Source organism: Mus musculus, assembly GCF_000001635.26.
Source record: "Mus musculus strain C57BL/6J unplaced genomic contig, GRCm38.p6 C57BL/6J MSCHRUN_CTG23".
Taxonomy (NCBI): domain Eukaryota; kingdom Metazoa; phylum Chordata; class Mammalia; order Rodentia; family Muridae; genus Mus; species Mus musculus.
Genome location: NT_187064.1, coordinates 3,473 through 24,039, shown reverse-complemented (window position 1 = coordinate 24,039; position 20,567 = coordinate 3,473). Strand labels below are relative to the sequence as shown.

Here is a 20,567-nt window from a genome sequence, read left to right as displayed (position 1 = left end):
GGCAGGCTGATCTCTGTGAGTGCGAGGCCAGCCTGGTCTACAAAGTGAGTTCTAGGACAGGCAGGGCTATACAAAGAAACCCTGTCTTGAAAAACAAAAACCAAAATTTTCTCCCCAAGGGTGAGGCTTCTAGTTAGCTGCTGATAGTCAAGAATGGTAACCAATTCTTTGAAAGATACTGTTTGATTTCTGCCTCTACGTGGCTTGTTCCTGGATAGGCTGAGTCTTCACATCTATGACGTACCACTGCAGTTATCATGCTGGCAAAGGGCTTCCTGAGCTTTCTGCCATGCTGACCTGAGCTTCAGAGTACACATCCTTCCAACACTGACCAGCTTATAGCTGGTGAACTGGGACCTCCAAATAGGTCATAGCTTGAGACACATAATTAAATTTCATCATGCTAGACAACACATAAGCCTTTGCTCCACAGCCCTGGGCAACTGAAGAGTTGGTCTACACCACTCTGTCTGACAGATACAGGGAACTTGCCAAGGCAGTGTTGGCTAGGAGGTAAGTGGGACTCACTTGGACAAGAGCCTGAGCCTAACCTAGAGTCCAGTCCAGTGTTTGAGTCATTCCTGTGTAAACTCAGTAAGCTTGTTTACAAAAAGCATCAGTGAGCAGGCTCCTAGGGTGACCTGAACCAGCAGGCTGTTCTCAGTAACAAGGTCTGAAGGGGGAGGACAGGAGATGAGAGGATAAAGAAGATAGAAAAGCGAGGGTCAGGAGGTCTTTCAGAAGCTATGTCTTAAGCCCATTATACTCCTAGTTTTAGAGATGAAGTAAAAGCCCTGGGTCAACTCATTCTCAAACTATTGAGGAAATCCACAATAATGGCATCCGTGAGAATCCCACCATGCCAATCTTCTGCCTTCTGAGTGCTGGGATTGAAGGTGTGAGCCACTACTGCCTGACCAGGGATAAGATTTTCACAGAATCTGTGATATGTTAAATTTTTTCTTTCCTTTTCACTTAAAAAAATCAATATCCAAAAAAAAAAATTTTTTTTAAGATTTATTTAGTTTATGTGAGTACACTGTTGCTGTCTTCGGACACAACAGAAGAGGACATCAGATCTCATTACAGATAGTTGTGAGCCACCATGTGGTTGCTGGGAATTGAACTCAGGATGTCTAGAAGAGCAGTCAGTGCCCTTAACTGCTGAGCCATATCGGCAGCCACCCAAAAATTTTAACATCACAAATTATATGCTTTTGCATTAGGGAGGACAAACTCAAATAATCCAAGTGTCTACTGAGGGCTGGGCTGAGCCCAAGCCTTCCCTGAGGCTATGATGTATCAAAAAGGAACACAGTTTCAGATCTAAAATCAGAAACATACTTGGCAGAGCCAGAAGTCGCCTGAGTCAGGGCATTTTGGGGGTTGTGGGTTCAGATTCCGAGAACCCAACTCTTCCACCAAGGGGATTGCTTTGTCTCTGATGCTCTTAAGATACCCTATGTTGTCCTTGTACAAGGACACTTGATTAGCTTCCTAATTGGTCCCATTCCATGACAGCTTCTGCTGCCTCTGTCCCATTTTTCCCATGAGATTGATGCTTTTCTTCTCAATAAGCAGTCCTGGCAGAGCTTGTGCAAGACCGCCTGGTCCCACCTGGTCTAGCCTCTATTTTCCCATCTCCTGGCCACCTCTCACTTAGGACTCTGTCACTGAAGAACAGTTTGCTGGTCCAGGTCAAGTAAATGGCTCACTAAGTAAAAGTAAGCACGTGACAGCATCAGGCATGGTGGTACACACCTTCAATCTCAGCTCTGGGAAGGCAAAGGCAGGCACATTTCTGTGAGCTCAAAGCCAGTAAGGACCATATAGTGAGTCCTGTCAGCACTACATGGTAATATCCTATCTCAAAATAAAAAACAAATACAAAACTCATCTGTCTTGTCTTTGTTTGCAGCTGCTCCCCTTCCTCAGCTCCTCACCCCTAACAATGTAGGTGTGCTCCAGGTTCACCTCCACCCACTCCTGAGCTCAGCTACAAAGTTCATCTCTAGCTCAAGGACTGTGGAACCTTGGCTTGGCAGTCTCACATCCCATGCTCACTGCCCCGAGCTACAGCTTCCAAGCCCCTGCCACTTCAAGGGACATCAGCACTACAGCTGAGTTCATTAGGGCTTGGCTGCCAGAGTTGGGGTGGCTGAATTGGAACTATTTGGGGAGTCTCATGACTGGTTATGCCAGGAACCCTTCTCCAAAGTACCAGCTCATCTCCTATGTGATTCTGAGCTTTGCCCTCTCAGAAGCCATGGGACTCTTTTGCCTAATGGTGACTTTCCTCATCTGCTTCAATCTATGAAGCAGATATTTCCACCTCTGCCTTCCACAGTCCTTCCTCCCATGTCTCCTCTACCTTGTATGTTCTTTTTCCTGTACTTTCTCCGTAAGCCTGGAAAAATTAAGTGGCTGGCTCAGAGTCTGAGAGAAGGGAGACTAATAAATATATTGTATTAATAAAGTTCAAAAAAGCAAGTCATTCTAAATATACAGATAATCACTAAAACTATCTTTTGTTTGTTTGTTTTGGTTTTGGTTTTTCGAGACAGGGTTTCTCTGTGTAGCCCTGGCTGTCCTGGAACTCACTCTGTAGACCAGGCTGGCCTGGAACTCAGAAATCTGCATGCCTCTGCCTCCCAAGTGCTGGGATTAAAGGTGTGCACCAACAACTGCCAGGCTCTAAAACTAGTATTCTTGACAAAGATATAATACAGTGTAAAAACAAGCACAATTAAAAAAAAATTAAATAACATTATACCCATCACATTAGGGACAGCCCCATTTGAAATAAAATGTATATAGTAATCACAATACATTAACACAATCTGAATTAAAGTTAGTGTTAGCATCAGAAGTGGTTTACAGTCAGTCTCCAAATCAGCAAATGACATCAACCCTAGGCGATAAGGAGCCTGTTGCTATGGCAACTGCCAAACACTCCAAGCAAACACCTCACCTATGTGGAGTGGTGCAGGGTGGTGTGCATCATTCATTACAACACAGTTAAAATAAAAGACAGAGACAGAATAAAAGACAGAGACCCCAACCCTTTGTCCCTTCTTTTCTTTCTTCTCTTCCCCCATCCTCACCCCTATTCAATTAAAAAACCTCTTCTTGTAAGATTGTGCTGGCCTGTCATGATCTATCCAGAAACAAGCTGCCTTCCAACTAACAGTTAGGCATGTTAATAAAAACCAAAATGGGGGACTGGAGAGATGGCTCAGGGGTTAAGAGCACTGACTGCTCTTCCAGATGACCTGAGTTCAATTCCCAGCACCCACATGGTGGCTCACAATGTTCTGCAATGGAATTTGGTTCCCTTTTCTGGTGTGCATGAAGACAGGACACTCATATATAGACGATAAATAAATACATCAGAAAGAAAGATAGAAAGAGAGAGAGAGAGAGAGAGAGAGAGAGAGAGAGAGAGAGAGAGAAAGAAAAAAAAGGCAAAGCAAAAGCAAAAGCAAAAGCAAATCAAAGCCAAAAAGAAATAAATGAGAACCAAAGATGGTGTACTTTTCTTCTAACTTTCTTGTCATCACAATTGCAATGTAATATCTTCTGTTCCCTCTTCCTGAAGGATCACAGACAGTGGGGAGAGCCATCTGCTCAAGTCTGGCTTGGAAGCTTAGGCTTCTGACTCACCATTCTGCCATCTCTTCACCCTGCAGATTTGGAGGTATTTAAGCCAAGCCTTCAGAGATCTCTGCTTCTGCCAGTGCTGATAGTGTTGCACAGCAGTAGCCTCCTTCCTCCTATCTCGCTGGCTAATTAGAAGCTGTTCTTGCCATCGCAGCCAACCCTGAAAAGACCACATCAGGAATTCAACATCTAATTCAACATCAACATCATTCAAAGCCACACAGTGAGTGTGAGGCTAGCCTGGGATATATGAGATTCTGCCTCAAACAAAACAAATTGGAGGGAAGGGGGAGGAATAAGTTACAAGTATACACAAAATAAGAGAGAAGTTGTAAAAAGTAATTTGCAAGTACATGATGGAGTTCAAGAGAGCTCCCGAACTGGAGCTGAGCTGGGCTGGTGAACTGAGGGAAGACAGAAAATTGTTCCTAAATCCACAAGGGAGGAGCCGGGCAGTAGTGGCGCACGGCTTTAATCCCAGCACTCGGGAGGCAAAGGCAGGCGGATTTCTGAGTTTGAGGCCAGCCTGGTCTACAGAGTGAGTTCCAGGACAGCCAGGGCTACACAGAGAAATCCTGTCTCGAAAAAACAAACAAACAAATAAATCTTTTTTTTTTAAGACAAAGCATTCATTCATATATTCATATATATATATATAATACATAAATAAATCTTTTAAAGAAGAAAAGAAAAATCAAAACCCACACACCCTGTAAGGACAAAGCTGCAGGGTTCTCTTTCCAGTCTTGGTTTTGACCTGCATTATTTTCTAGTTTGCTACAGAGAAAGAATAATGAAATAAGAACATACTTCTCACAGTTTATAATGAATTTAGTGAAACCGAATGGAAATTAGCATGGAAATGGCATGTGAAACAAGTTCATATCCCTTACAGCAGCATGTACCTACACAGCCTCACCTTCTGCACTGCTCTCTCACCCCACAGTCCCAGACCCCCGGGCTGCACTCCCAACAAGCAGCAGCAGAGAGACGACTTCCTGCTAACTACATGGTCCTGACTATGCCAGACAAACCTGCAGCTGGAGGCTCAGGGCCCTGTGCTTCACAGCCACTGCATGGAGAGCGTGCTCTGCATGGGCTTGTCCTAGTCGCCACCTCCACTTGCTCCACCAGAAACTGAAAGAGCAAATCAAAGATGGAGTCAGTCCTGGGTTGGGGGAACTCACCAGAGGAGAGAAGGACCACTAAATTAAAGCTGTGCTTCTGAACTTTAGCCCAAGACTCTCTCCCTCACAGTGCCATCTCTGCTGACCTACTGCTGCAAAGAAAAGCAAAAGTCAATCTGCAATCTCGGGACAGAAAGATGGCTCAGTGGGTAAATATGCTCATGTCACCAAGTCTGACAACCAGACTTGAATCCCTGGGACTCACATGGTAGACGTGACAAGAAAACTGACTTGAACAGGTCACCTCCACATGCATCATCTCTTTCTCACACACTAAATAAATTGTAATTTAAAAATAGTAAAGGCTATTAGCCAGGCAGTGGCGGTACAGGACTTTAATCCTGGCACTCAGGAGGCAGAGGCAGACAAGTTTCTGTGAGTTCTAAGCTAGCCTGATCTACAAAGTGAATTTCAGGACAGCCAGGGCTGTTATCCAAAGAAACTCTGTCTTGAAAAAACAAAAAACAAGAATAAACAAACAGGTGGATGGATTTATTTATTTATTTATTTTATTTTATTTTATTTTATTTTATTTTATTTAAGGGCCAGAAACTATAATGTCAGATGGAGACATAAGCACTATAAATTATCATCCACCCATTTGCTGGTTTGTTTGCAGTCCTGGAAATGAACTCAGGGCCATGTGCATATCAGGCAGGCTCTCTACTGAGCAACAGTCCCAGCCCCACAGCACCATAGACATGCTCTGCTTCTCTGCCTCCACTATTCAGTTTTCAAAAACAGGAGCTGCCAACATTTAAAACTCAGATGCCATGGGAAAATCTGAACATGAAGAACAATGGTTTTCAGGTTTCCAAGCTTGCAGGAGCTCTCCTTCCTTACCCCCACTGCAGCCTCCTCCTCTTAGCTAGTTTCTTATTTTTGGTTGGAAAACAGCAGGGAGGAACAGCAACACTCTGCTGTAAGAAACAACCTGCATGCCTTCAGAGAAAGCTCAGAGGTTAATATCCATGGCTACTCCACCAAAGGACCCAGGTTTGAATCCCAGCACCCCCTTGTTGGCTCACAAGCATATGAAACTTCAGTGCCAGGGGATCCAGTGTCCACTTCTGGCCTCTACAGGCACCAGGCACACACAGTGGTATGCAAACATACATGTAGGCAAAATACCCATACACATAAAATAAAAATAGACCTTCTAAAAAAAGCTATGGAGAGAAACTAAGTCAGTCATCTCTACCCACTAAAAGAAACAAACAAAAGAAAACAAATAAACAGAAACAGCTTGCTTGGCTTTGTCACTACCCACAAAGACCTTTCCTTCCTAGACCAGTGCTCCCTTCCACATCTACAGCTATTTGTGTTCTTCTTCTCTTTAAGAATCACTTAGAAATTATGAACATAGTGTTTAACAGTACCAGAACATTAATTCCTCAATAAAAATAGAGTTAATGAATTCACAATACAAAAACACTCAGATAAAACTGCACACTAATTAAACATTTTAAAACAGTACCTAAATACACTTTAAATAACTTATTTTTACTTGAATAATTTCTTAGGCTGGGGAGATGGCTCAGATGATAATGTGTTTGCTATGCAGGCATGAGGCCCCCAGTACAGAGATGCAAAATAGCCCAATGACACACGCTGGATCATGGATTCAGATCTAAGTAAGTATAGCTGTAAAGCAGCAGGCTGTACTCTCCTGGGCTTGTGTAGTACTGACAGTCAGAACCCAGAGAACCACAAGGGGCATAAGCACAGAACCAGTTATAAAAAGGTTTTGTTACATGTATCAAGAGATTCAAAGTAGACTTTGTGTCAAGGGCCATGCAGAAGGAACAACAAATGGCTTTAGAACTCATAGAATTGAATTCAGCCCACTGGTTACCATAGCTATGATGGGTGTGCCTTGGAGAGGCAGAACACGAGGACTACATGTCCTGAAGACTCCAATGCTGCTGTGGAGTTTTGCTCTGTCGTCTTAATCTAAGAATTGTACGAAAACTCTATGGGGGCTTCCAGCCCCTAACTGAGCAGTATCTCTGGCACTCACATAACAGAACTTGATCTCTCTCAAGCACCGCTGCTGGAATACATTAATGATTCAATTACCACCCTTGGAAAGAACTTAGAGATGCAGCTTGTTAGCAATGACTACCACCCTTAGAAAGCATTTGGAAAAACGATTGTTGGTGAAGATAGGTTGAGATGCTTTTGTTAATGGCTCTGATATAGAAACCCTTAGGGAACACTGTTCCTGGTTGAGCTAGGGATTGTTTAAGGCTAGAGGATAAGAACAATATTAGGCTGACTAGCACTGACTAAAGCAAGATCAAGCTGACGATTAACTTCTTGTACTCATTTTTGCCTTCAGATTACTTTTTAAGATAAATAATAAGACCACTGATCCTTTCTTTGTACCACAAATTGCTGCCTGCCAGAAAGAGAAGCTGGCTGAGAAAATTATCCTGCTTGCTACTTTGTTAATCTGTAAGTTGCTTAGTTAAACATGTATGTGGGTTCTTGGGAATAATTTGTTTTCTTTTCTTTTTCTTTTACATGTACTATGTAATGCTTTTCATGTAAAGGTATTAAGGAACACACTGCTTTTTCATAATCATTCACTAGAGGAAAAATAGAATGTAATCACATTGTAATTTTATATTGTTTAAAAGGTTTTGCTGGGATATATAAGCTATGGGAGAAAAAACAAAGTTGGAGCCTGCTTGTTGGAGCTTTGCTCCATTCATCAAATGTGTGTGTATATATGTATGTATGTATGTAAAGTAGTTGGAGCTTGCTCTTGCTCATTAAAACTTGTTGAAGTCTGCTTCATTCATCCAGTGTGTGTGTGTATGTGTGTGTGTGTGTGTGTGTGTGTGTGTGATTCTTCCCCCACCCCCTTTTCTTTCTTTTTTCACTGACCTCATATGGCCACCAAAGGAACTCTTCATTGGCCTCCCAGGGAGCATCCTCACTGGCCCCAGTCAACTGCCAACTCTACACCCTGCCTCAGTGTACCCTGGATGTCAAAGCTGGTATTTGACAACTTTGTCCTGTGTGTGCAATGCTGGTGAGATGCAGAGCAGTGGCTGCAGTGGACAGAGAGCCCTGGTGAGATGCAGAGCAGTGGCTGCAGTGGACAGTGAGCCCTGGTGAGATGCAGAGCAGTGGCTGCAGTGGACAGTGAGCCCTGGTGAGATGCAGAGCAGTGGCTGCAGTGGACAGTGAGCCCTGGTGAGATTCAGAGCAGTGGCTGCAGTGGACAGTGAGCCCTGGTGAGATGCAGCACAGTGGCTGCAGTGGACAGTGAGCCCTGGTGAGATGCAGAGCAGTGGCTGCAGTGGACAATGAGCCCTGGTAAGATGCAGAGCAGTGGCTGCAGTGGACAGTGAGCCCTGGTGAGATGCAGCACAGTGGCTGCAGTGGACAGTGAGCCCTGGTGAGATGCAGAGCAGTGGCTGCAGTGGACAGTGAGCCCTCATTTTTTTTCAATGACAAATTTACAAGGATTCAGACAAGTCCTACAACTTTTCTAAGCCTTCCTGTAAATGATGATGTATATAGTAATGTACTTATATTTTATGCCAAGAATTAAATAAAATATTTCACATTTTAACACATATACAGCACCACCTGTGGGTGCAGACCTATAACCCCAACTATTTGGCTAAGTCAAGAGAGCCAAAGGCCAGATTTCTGAGTTCGAGGCCAGCCTGGGCTACAGAGTGAGTTCCAGGACAGCAGGGGCTATACAGAGAAACCCTGTCTCGAAAAACCAAAAAAAAAAAAAAAAAAAAAAAAAAACACTAATGAGCTTGGGCTACAGAGAAAATTCAAGGCCAGATTATACAAAATAAAAAGTAAAAAGACAGCTGGGGATCTGGGAGTGGTGTAATTTTGTTTAATCCCAGCACTCAAGAGGCAAGGAGAGACAGGCAGAAGTTGTGAGTTCAAAGCCAGCCTGGTCTACAAAGAAAAAAACAGCTAAGGACATGGAGTATTTATCAACCACGTGATAAACCCTACATTCACTCCCCTGTACCACCATCCTGACTGGTATTTCTGTTGCTGTAGTGAAACACTATGACCAAAGCAACTTGTAAAGTTAAGGGTTTATTTGGCTTACATATCCATATCATGGTTTATCAATGAAGGAAGTCTGGACAGGAACTCAAACAGAAAAGAATCGTGGAGGCAGAGACCTCTGAGGGGTGCTGCTACCTGGCTTTCTCCTCGTGGTTTGCAAAGCTTGCTTTCTTATTGAAGTCAGGAACACCAGCCCAGGGATAGCATCACCTACAATGATCTGGGCCCTTGTCCATCAACCATTAATTAAGAAAATGTTCTATAAGCTTGCCTACAGCCCAATCTTTTTTTTTTTTTTTTTTAGAAATGGTTATTTGTGTATATTTTTGACTTGGGAATCTAACTTTCTTTTTTTTTTCTATTACATATTTTCCTCAATTACATTTCCAATGCTATCCCAAAAGTCCCCCATACCCTCCCCCCCTACTTCCCTACCCACTCATTACAGCCCAATCTTATGGTAGTGTTCACTCAAATGAGATTCCCTCCTTTCAGTTAACTAACCCTCGCTTGTGTCAAGTTGACATAAGATAGCCAGCTCACATCCCTACCCCCCCCTTTTTTTTTGTTTTTTTGGTTTTTTTCGAGACAGGGTTTCTCTGTATAGCCCTGGCTGTCCTGGAACTCACTCTGTAGATCAGGCTGGCCTTGAACTCAGAAATCTGCCTGCCTCTACCTCCCAAGTGCTAGGATTACAGGCGTGCACCACCACTGCCTGGCCCCAAAAATTATATACACAAAGTTAACAAGGCTTAGAACATTGTAAGCACTTAATTAGAATTAATTATGATTATATAAAATCTCAATATTATAGTTGAATGTTATCAATGGCTATTAATAGGTATCAACTGTGTTCTAAGATGAGTGAATTAAAGTATCATACCAATGCTGAGGTAAAATGACATTTGCTGACCTGTAGTTCCCCACACACTCACCATAAGACACTCTGGCTCCTAAACTCTAGAGCAGTAGTCTTCATGTGAAGTTTGGTCCTACGAGAAACCATGTATATCAACCAGGACTTCCAGGCTTGGCACATCTTCTGCTTCGTATCTAGAGACATCAAAGAGATATCTTTATAAAAAGGAGGAAACTGGACTGGAGGGATGGCTCAGCAGTTAAGAGCATCTACTCTTCTCGTCCAGGTCCAGTTCAGTTCCCAGCACCCACACTGGGCAGCTCATAACCACCATAACTCCAGCTCCTGAATGGATCCGATGCCTTTCTTCTGGCCACTACAGGCATCTGCACATTTCTACACACAGATATAGACATATAAACATAACTGAAAATAAAATCTGAAAAGAAAATAAAAAGGGTAGAGAGGGCCAGTGAGACAGCTCAGTGATTAAGGGGTTTGCTGCCAATCATGGTGGGCTGAGTTCAATCTCTGGAGCCCACACAAAAGAGAAGAGAAGTGACTTCTGCAGGCTGTCTTCTGACCTCACACAAACATACATGGTACACAGGAGCCACACACATTTAAACAAGCACACAAATGTAAGAAAACATTTAAAGGGTGCGAGGAATATATTATTTTGTGTTATGATTTTCTCAAGGACTTTCTGTACTTAGCCCATCTTCAAAGTCCGTATCTGTTTTCTAGCCTCCAGGTGCCCTCTGCTAGAAATACAAAATGAACAGATTCAAGACAGCTCAAGTGACAAGTTAAACTTTTAAAGGTAACCTGCACTCTGCCCACTGTGTGGCACCCCTGCCACCTCCTCCTTCTGTTTCTTTGAGACCAAGTCTCTATGTAGCCTGGCAGGTTTGGAACTCTCTCTAGGAGGGTAGACCAGGCTATCCTCAAACTCATAGAATCCGCTTACCTCTGTCTCCCAAAGTGCTAGGATTAGAGGTGTGCACTAACACATCTGACCTTATTTTTCAAGACAGGGCCTCTCAGTAAACTTGGAGCTGACCAATTAAACTAGATTAGCTAAGCCAGGAGCCACAGGAATCCTCCTGCCTCCACTTCCCCGTGCTGGGAGTGGAAGCGTGCCTGGCTTTTCACGTGGTTCTAAGGAACTGAACTCAGGTGCTCATGCTTGCCTTGCAAAGCAGTTCAGTAACACCCATTTTCCCAACTGTGGGAACAATCTTATACCTTAAAAAAAATCAACCTACTTTCCTTTCTACTACAAAAAGTTCAGCCATATCCATTATAACTATAAATGACAAGGAAGGCAGCAGGATACACTTCACCAAGAAAATGCACATCACTAACAATAGAAAACAATCTATGAAACCAGGAAGATGATGGCACACACCTTTAATCCTAGCACTCTGGAGGCAGAGGCAGATGGATCTCTGTGAGTTCAAGGCAGCCTGTTCTACACAGTGAATTCCAGGAAGAGTCAGGGTTATACAGAAAAAACCCTGTCTCAAAAAATAAAACCCAAACCCAAGCCAACCAACCAACCCATGCCTTAAAATAGTAAAAGAGGGGCTGGAGAGATGGCTCAGCATTTAAGAGCACTTACTGATCTTCCAGAGGCCCTGAGTTCAATTCCCAGCAACCACGTGGTGGCTTACACCATCTGTAATGGGATTTGATGCCCTCTTCTGGTGTGTGTCTGAAGACAGCTACAGTGTACCTATATATAATAAATAAATCTTTTTAAAAAATTGTAAAAGAACTGAAATCATACTAAATAGCATCCTGTGACCATAATGGAATACACTAGAGACCTTAACTGCGAGAGTTCAAGGCCAGGGCCTGAGGAGCGAGGCAGCTCAGCAGGTAAGAACACTGGTTGCTTTTGCAGAGGATCCCTGCTCAGTTCCCAGCACCCACACAGCGGCTCACAACAGTCTGCAATTCCAGCTCCAGGGGATCCAATATTTTCATCTGATCTCTGTGTACACCAAACACACACATGTTGTGCATACATATGGGAAAGCAAAATACTCATACATAAAATAATTTTCTAGCTGGGCAGTTGTTATTAGACGCGTTCTCACGACCGTCCAGGAAAGACGCAACAGACCAGAATCTTCTGCGGCAAAACTTTATTGCTTACATCTTCAGGAGCAGGAGTGCAAGAAGCAAGAGAGAGAGAAAACGAAACCCCGTCCCTTTTTTAGGAGAGTTATATTTCGCCTAGGACGTGTCACTCCCTGATTGGCTGCAGCCCATCGGCCGAGTTGACGTCACGGGGAAGGCAGAGCACATGGAGTGGAGAACCACCCTCGGCATATGCGCAGATTATTTGTTTACCACTTAGAACACAGCTGTCAGCGCCATCTTGTAACGGCGAATGTGGGCGCGGCTCCCAACAGGCAGTGATGGCACATGCCTTTAATCCCAGCACTCAGAAGGCAGAGGCAGGTGGATTTCTGAGTTCAAGGCCAGCCTGGTCTACAGAGAGAGTTCCAGGGCAGCCAGGGCTACGCAGAGAAACCTTGTCTCGAAAAACCAAAATAAATAAATAAATATATATATTTTTTTAAACCTAGAAACAAGATAGAGAGATGGCTAACTGGCTAAGAGTGGTGCACCCACCCACCCTGTCCCCTTTGTCTTTCTATGTAGCGCTGGCTGTCCTGTAAGTCTGTATGTAGACTAGGCAGGCCTTGAATTCAGAGATTCTTCTAGCTCTGCATCCCAAACGCTGGGATTAAGGAATAAAAGAACCAAGTACTGTTTGTTCTTCCAGGAGACCCCAGTTTCCCTCCCAGTACCCACTTTGATCAGCTTACAACTATAACCCCACTACGGGTGAATGAACATTTTCTGGCCTCCATGGGTACTCATATACATGTATGCACATATGCACACATATAAATAAAATATGTTTTTATAATTTAAGAAAAGGCATGGTGGTACAAGTCTTTAAACACAGCCCTCAGGAGACAGATACAGACAGATCTCTGTGAGTTTTAGATGTGCCTATTATTAAAAATAATAAAAGTAAATATATATTTTTTAAAATTCGAGACAGGAGATGGGGAGATGGCTAAGTGGTTAAGAGTGGTACGTGTGTCCCAGGACAACTAGAGCTGTACACAGTGAGCTCTTGTCTCAAAAAAATAATCCAGAGAGAAGGCCAAATCCAAACCAAAGCTTGAACAAGTAAACTCAAGGTCATGATGGTAATACAAACCAAGGCAGGCACTGGAAACAGGAAAGCCACGGAGAACACCATGGACACTGATGCTGGTTCTTTCATGTCCTTGTCACCTCCTATGGCTACAATACAACAATGACCAGAACCAAGTTGAGATGGGAAGGGTTTATTGCACCTTCCAGGACACAATGCAGGGTCAAGGTGAGCAAGCCAGAAAGCAGACTTCCTCCACGGTCTCTACTCTGCCCCTGCCTTGCGCTCCTTCTGCATTGGCACCCTTGACAAAAGCCTCCCCTAGTCAGCCTTGGTCAGCATTTTATCACATCACGGGAAGAAACTAGGACCCTTGACAAAGTCAATAAAACAGGTAAAGCTCGAGGCAACTGACACAAACGGTCATCTCAGAAGAAAAGAGGAGCCGGGCGTGGTGGCACACTCCTTTAAACCCAGCACTCGGGAGGCAGAGGCAGGCAGATTTCTAAGTTCGAGGCCAGCCAGGTCTACAGAGTGAGTTCCAGAACAGACAGGGCTACACAGAGAAACCCTGTCTCGAAAAACCAAAAAAAAAAAAAAAAAAGGAAGAAGAAGAAGAAGAAGAAGAGGAAGAAAAGAGGGTTCCAAGAGTTTTGTGCCTGTGACCTCAGCATTCACATCAGCTGGAACTGCACAGCAAAGTCTGGTCTCTCAGAGTAAAGTCAAGAGGACTAGGACTTTATGACTATAGATTCTGTGTAATATAATAATGGAAAACTACTGACTCATAAATCTGATGCCATATTAAAATGAGCCAATTCCTTGGAAGCTCAGTAAAGGGACTAAATCATCTTACACTACTAAAGCTTCAAGTCAAGCTAAAACCCCTTCAACAAAGAGAATCCAGGTATAGAGAACCTTATCAGATTTTACTAAACATTTAACAAAGAAATAATTTCAGCTCATTCAAGAGACTCAGGAAGGAGATCACAAGATTGAAGCCAGCCTGAGCAACTTACCAAGACCCTGTGTCAACATAAAAAAGAGGAAGGGTGCTTGGGGAGCTGCTCGGTCAGCAAGCTACTTGCAGCACAAGCGTGAAAACCTGAGTTTGACCCCTCAGAACCCCATGAGAAGCTGGGTGTGGCAGCAGGCACCTCGAATCCCAGTCCTGGGGAAGCCAAAAAGGAAAAGTAACTGTCTGAGTATCTACAGAAGATCCGATAGAGAGGCTGGAAAATTGCTCAGCCCTTAGTTAAATATACTGGCTGCTCTTGCAGAGGACCCAGGAATTCTCAATGAAAGATCCTGACAGAATGTAAAAGGTTACAGAAGCCCTGAAATTGGCAAAATAGATTTCACTGTTAGTAGAAGTTGCTTCACTGATTTAGAAAAATAGAGGTGCACAATGCTCTGGCCGCTCCTAGAACCCGTGCGTCTGTCAATGTTTTGACCATTCCTTGAACCCATGTGTGTGCCCACTGATGAAGCCCATTGCCAGGTGTTGTGATATTGGTTGCTGGGGAAGAGTCAGAAAATCTCCCCAGCAACCATAGCTGGGACCAATCTGGAGTTGCTGCACCTGCACCAGACTCTTTCCTTGTACCCCTCCCATACCCATTTCTTGAGAATAGACATTGTTTAGATCTGGAAATCCCCTACTTCCCCCCTTCTCCTTTCCCCCCTGAGGGTCTATAAAAACTGGGACCCCTTTCCCCTCGAGGTCGACTCCTCTACCCCTGCGTGGGATATGAGTCGTCCCCAGAGCTCTGGCTTTCCCCAAATAAAGCCTTGTGTGATTTGCATGAAGCTTGGTCTCTCATGAGTTCTTGGGGGTCCACTATTATCCCGAGGCCTGAGCGAGGGGCTCCTCAAGGAGTCTTTCATCAACACCTACATGATGGCTCACAACCACCTGTCCAGGGGATCTGAAGCTCTCTCATCAACTCTACAGACACTACACACATGTAGTGCACATACATACACATACATACACACAGGCAAAACAGTCAGACATGTAAAATAAAAATAAAAACTTTTAACCAGCCACAGGTAGTTATGATATCATAAGGTTAGAATAATTGGAATAAAGTTTTTTTGGTTTTTTGTTTTGGTGTTTTGTTTTGTTTTGTTTTTTTAAGACAGGGTTTCTCTGTGTAGCCCTGCTGTCCTGGTACTCACTCTGTAGACCAGACTGTCCTGGAACTCAGAAATCTGCCTGCCTCTGCCTCCCAAGTGCTGGGATTAAAGGCGTGCACCACCACTGCCCGGCCTTTTTTTTTTTTTTAAAGATTTATTTATTATTATACATAAGTGCACTGTAGCTGACTTCAGACGCACCACAAGAAGGCGTCAGAGCCACCATGTGGTTGCTGGGATTTGAACTCAGGACCTTTGGAGGAACAGTCAGTGCTCTTACCCACTGAACCATCTCACCAGACCCCTGGAATAAAGTTTTTATCATTATCAATTGGCTCTGAAATTATTGTATTGGCATCTTGTAAATTGTGATTTTTATTGATACATAAGTCTGGTTGGTTAACTATAAGCTTTAAGAGTTTTGATTTTACCGGGTTACTGGGTATTGTGATACCACAAACTTGGTAGTTCAATTTGGTTACTAGATGGTGAGACAGAGCTGACAGGGTCCCACTGGTGCTGGCACTAGAGTGGGAATGTGCCAGCTCTTTTTTAATATTACCTGCAACAAAAAAATCCAATAGAATCTACAGATAAACTCCTAGAGCAAACATGAACTTAGCAAGGTACACAAAGCTTATATATAAAACTACAAATCTTCATAACCACAGGAGAAAATCTTTGTGGTCTTAGGTTACAGAGTTCATAGATATGACAGGTAAGATGTGATATTAATAATATAATCCAAGAATATAAAGATCAATTAAACATTAAAGTTCAAAATAATACAGAGACAAACCACAGACTAGAAGAAAACACCTGCAAATCATGACTTTAACTAAAGGCTCATAACCACAGCAGACATTCACAGAGGGAGACATGAACACACACACACACCTCTGTTTAAGGGAGTCTTTCATTGTAGCCCAGGTTTGTCTCCAATTCCTGAGTTCAAATGACCTCTGCCTCATCAGTCTTCCAAACAGCTGAGATTATTCAATCACTGTGCTAGCCTTAGAATATATATCGTCAGCACCAGAAAAACAAGATCAAACAAAACTCTCAAAACTGTAAGAACACAAACAATCCCATTTAAAAGATCTTCCATAGAGCTGGAACAATGGCTCAGTAGTTAAGAGCATTGGCTGCTGTTACAGAAGACCCACAACTCATGACCAACACTCACACTGCAGCTCATTAACCATATGAATAACTCCTGTTCCAAAACAGATGCCCACTTCTTTTTGGGGGCGGAGGGAGTGGTTTTGGTTTTGGTTTTTTCTTTTCTTTTTTTTTTTTTTTTGGTTTTTCGAGACAGGGTTTCTCTGTGTAGCCCTGGCTGTCCTGGAACTCACTCTGTAGACCAGGCTGGCCTCAAACTCAGAAATCCACCTGCCTCTGCCTCCCAAGTGCTGGGATTAAAGGCGTGAGCCACCACTGCCCAGCTCAGATGCCCACGTCTAACCTCTATAAGCACCAGGCACACATGTGAAGCACGGACATACATGCAGCAAAACCTTTAATGTGCATAAAAGAAATAAATATAAAATAAATTTCTGAAAGAAAGGACTTCAACAGACACCAAAAAGATACAAAAACAAACCACAGACTAGGAGAAAGCACCTGCAAATCACAACTTTACCAAAAGACTCCTAACTACAGTGGACATTCACAGCTGGACACGTGAACACACACACCAAGACAGGAAATGGCTACACTATGGGAGAACAATTGTGCTTTGCTGAGTTTAAGGCAAACCAGCAGGTCCAATCAGCTCACACATACTGCCTAATAAACTTCAAATGCTCAGACTACAAAATGTGTAGACACAGCATCTGATCAGACAGGAGAGTCAACTAGATCACACTCTACAGAGAAGAAAGGAAAGCAAGCATGTCTTCTGCTTCACCCAGGCATCTGGAGACACACACTCCCCTCTCTCACCATGATGCTCAGCTATTCGGAACCTCTTCCTCATCTCCCGTTGCTGGTGCACAAAGGTCTTCCAGTTCTGGAAAATCAGGTTGTACAAGTAGTATCTGAGGAGCCAAAATGCAAAGGGAGCTTACAGTAAGACAACAAAGTAACTCCTACCCAGTCACGGCTACACTTAGTAACATTCTAGAAGAGGAAAGCTATAGTCGACAGAATTGATGAGGAGTCATTATGGTTGTTTGGAATGTGGTTGCTACCTAAGAATAGCACAAGGATTTCTCTGGGAAATAATGGACTGTTCTGATCCTTGATGGCAGAACCATCTAAAAAAAGTGTCGGGGCTGGAGAGACTGCTCCGTGTTTAAGAGCACTGGTTGCTTTTCTAGGACCCGGGTTAGGTTCCCAGCACCCTCATGGCAGCTCACAACTGTAACTCCAGTTCCAGGGAACCTAACACCCTCTTCTGGCTTCTGATCCATGTGCATGGTGCATAGACACACATGCAAGCAAAGCCCCTGTACATATAAAATAGCTTAAAATGGCAGCTTCCCTCCTCTCCACAGCACAGTGAGTTCTTTCCCATCCCGCTGTGCTCCACAATGTAAGGCACTCTTACTACCCAACCCTCTCAGCTGAACATCAGACACACTGCTTCTGTATTAACATCAAAGCTCCTAAACCAATCAATCCCTGTAAGGCCTTAGTAAATTCACTTTCTCCAACCACAGTGAAGCTTCCCTCCTTGAAGAACTCACTCTGCACAGCCGCATGTGATAAAGGAGGGGTGCTTCGCTGTTCCAAGGCAACTTTACTTTTCAAATCCTCAAAGCTGTCTGGTTTTTTAATCTGAACCAATTATAAATTAGAGCTGAATCTCACCTTACAAATGTGTGTAGAATGTTTTATTTTGCTTTTTAATCTGTAAAAATGTATCTTTAAAGTATTTTGTAGTGCTGGAGAGATTGCTCAGCAGTTAAGAGCAGTGGCTGCTCTTCCAAAGGCCCTGAGTTCAATTCCCAGCAACCACATGGTGGCTCACAACCATCTGTAATGGGATCTGATGCCGTCTTCTGGAGTGTCTGAAGACAGGAACAGTGTACTCACGTACATAAAATAAATAAATAAAAATTAAAAAAAAAAAACAGAAATTTGTAGCCAAAAGTGTGGTGGTATATTCCTTGAATGCCAACATTGGGAGGCAGAAGCAGGCGGATCTCTGTGAGTTCTAGGCCAGTTAAGACTTGTTGTGTGGAGGGGTGCTTGGGGCACAGTGGAAGGGTAGAGGTCTGAGGACACATGCAGAGCAGAGCTGGCTCTCCTACGTGGTTCTGGGGGTCCAGCTGGAGGCACCAGGAAGCAGCAGTGTCTTCACCTGCAAAGTTACTGCACTTACCCTAAAAACGGATATTTGATGTCATTTTTACTTTTCTCTCCATTTATTCCTTGCAATGTGAGTGGCATAAAAGATACTTCTTTTGTGCCTTTTGTTTTTAAATTGTGTTTTTAGTGCTAGGGATTAAGCCATGACGTTGTGCAAGCTACCATTTGCTCTCTCTTCAGCTACCTGACCCAGCCTATTTTCCAAATGTCTATGTGGGACACACCCTTTCTTGATCATAATCAGTATGCCAGAGCTAATCACTTTACAAAACAAAACTCTCGGATTTAGAAATAAATGGAATGCGTGAGTAAATCTCCCAAGTCCTCAGCATGGCCCACACTTTCGTCTGAATCAGAGGAGCATGCATATGGGTGTGCACAGACAACCGAAAATAAGTAAGGATTCACTTACGCTCAAAAGGATTTTTAAAAAGCTAGAAAGTAATCCAAAACTTTACTCCTTTGGAACAGAAACAAGACATTGGATAATTGTTTGACACTGTAAAATTTGTATTTCAACAAGCATAAAGTGATTAGACATAAAAGCCAACCTGTAGTGACAGTCAGCTCGGACACAGAGCTTCTACTCCCTCTGAGAGACCCACCATTCTTCCCTCCATTCTCCGAAGACCTTCTGTAATATTTTCTGCTCATGGAAAATCCTAAGGAGATGAGAGAGCATCAGAAAGTTGATGTGAGGTAGCTGGGCTGGCATCTCTGTGCAGTCAGCTCCACTTCACACTGCTCTTACCTTCTCAAGGAAACAGCAAAGCATGGTAACTGACCACTGGGTGTCAGATCAAAATTCAGTATGGCATACACCAGGACCAAGACAAACCAACCACACTCGGGAATTCAGCTATTACAGATACTAAGGGAAAGCTGAAATCTTCACACACTATGCAGGAAGCGAAAACTACGCTTCTAAGGAGCAGGTGAAATAAAGCCACAGAAGCCGGACAACATGGGCTTGATCTCAGGACCATGAAAAGGTGAAGAGAGAGAAGTGACTGTACAAAGTGGCCCTCTGGCCTCCTCGTGGGTATCATGGCATGTACACAGCTACACACCACACACAAACTTAATAATAGAAAATTAAGCTACTATAACTGCCAACTTTTTTTTTTAAAGATTTATTTATTTATTTATTTATTTATTTATTTATTATATGTAAGTACACTTTAGCTGTCTTCAGACACTCGAGAAGAGGGCGTCAGATCTCGTTATGGATGGTTGTGAGCCACCATGCGGTTGCTGGGATTTGAACTTCGGACCTTCGGAAGAGCAGTCGGGTGCTCTTACCCACTGAGCCATCTCACCAGCCCAACTGCCAACTTTTTTAATTGTATAGATTAAATCAGAGACTTTTCATTCCCTCTTCACTGTGTGTGAAGTGGAGCACAGCGGTGCAGGTTCCAGAGACTGTGCCAAGTCCTGGGGCTCGAGAGCAAGTCCCACTTTTTCTTTTTAGTTTTCTGGGACAGGGTTTCTCTGTGTAGCCTGGAGGTCATGACTCTCAGTATATAGTCCAGCTTTGCCCTGAACTCACAGAGATGCCTCTGCCTCCCTGCCTCCCTGCCTCCCTCTCTGCCTCCCTGCCTCCCTCTCTGCCTCCCTGCCTCCCTCTCTGCCTCTCTGCCTCCCTCTCTGCCTCCCTGCCTCCCTCTCTGCCTCCCTGCCTCCCTCTCTGCCTCTCTGCCTCTCTGCCTCCCTCTCTGCCTCCCTGCCTCCCTCTCTGCCTCTCTGCCTCCCTCTCTGCCTCTCTGCCTCCCTCTCTGCCTCTCTGCCTCCCTCTCTGCCTCTCTGCCTCCCTCTCTGCCTCTCTGCCTCCCTCTCTGCCTCTCTGCCTCCCTGCGCCTCTGCCTCTGACTCTGCCTCCAGAGTAGTAGGATAAATGGAGTTTGCCACCATCCCTTGCAACAGCAAACACCTTTACCCTCTGAGCCATCTCCCAGACCATCCCTGTGTTTTCTTTGTTTATTTTGAACAGATTATCTTGGCCTTAAATTCCTAATTCTCCTGACTTAGCCTGCCAAGGGCTGGGATTACAGGTGTGTGCTGTCAGGCCCAGTCCTAAAAAATGTTTTCTATTTCTAAAAAGTGGTAATTTTTTTGTTGTTATTTTTTTTTGAGACAGGGTTTCTCTGTGTAGCCCTGTCTGTCCTGG

At 43.8% G+C, this 20,567-nt stretch overlaps 1 long non-coding RNA gene and 1 pseudogene across 2 annotated transcripts in view; one reads left to right on the top strand and one right to left on the bottom strand.

The window, feature by feature from the left end:
• Positions 1–19,473, bottom strand: part of LOC100861749 — a 48,163-nt pseudogene extending 28,690 nt beyond the window's left edge. The window contains exons 1-5 of the transcript XR_001782945.2: positions 18,952–19,473; positions 17,030–17,124; positions 9,839–9,956; positions 4,695–4,797; positions 3,664–3,820 (exon numbers count right to left, since the gene is read on the bottom strand). The product of XR_001782945.2 is annotated as a protein SFI1 homolog (transcript). The remainder of the gene's footprint in view (positions 1–3,663; positions 3,821–4,694; positions 4,798–9,838; positions 9,957–17,029; positions 17,125–18,951) is intronic.
• On the top strand, positions 6,345–7,653 carry LOC108168686. Its single transcript, XR_001782946.2, has 2 exons — positions 6,345–6,481; positions 7,189–7,653. It is a non-coding gene; the product is annotated as an uncharacterized LOC108168686 (long non-coding RNA).
• Positions 19,474–20,567: the final 1,094 nt, after the last annotated feature.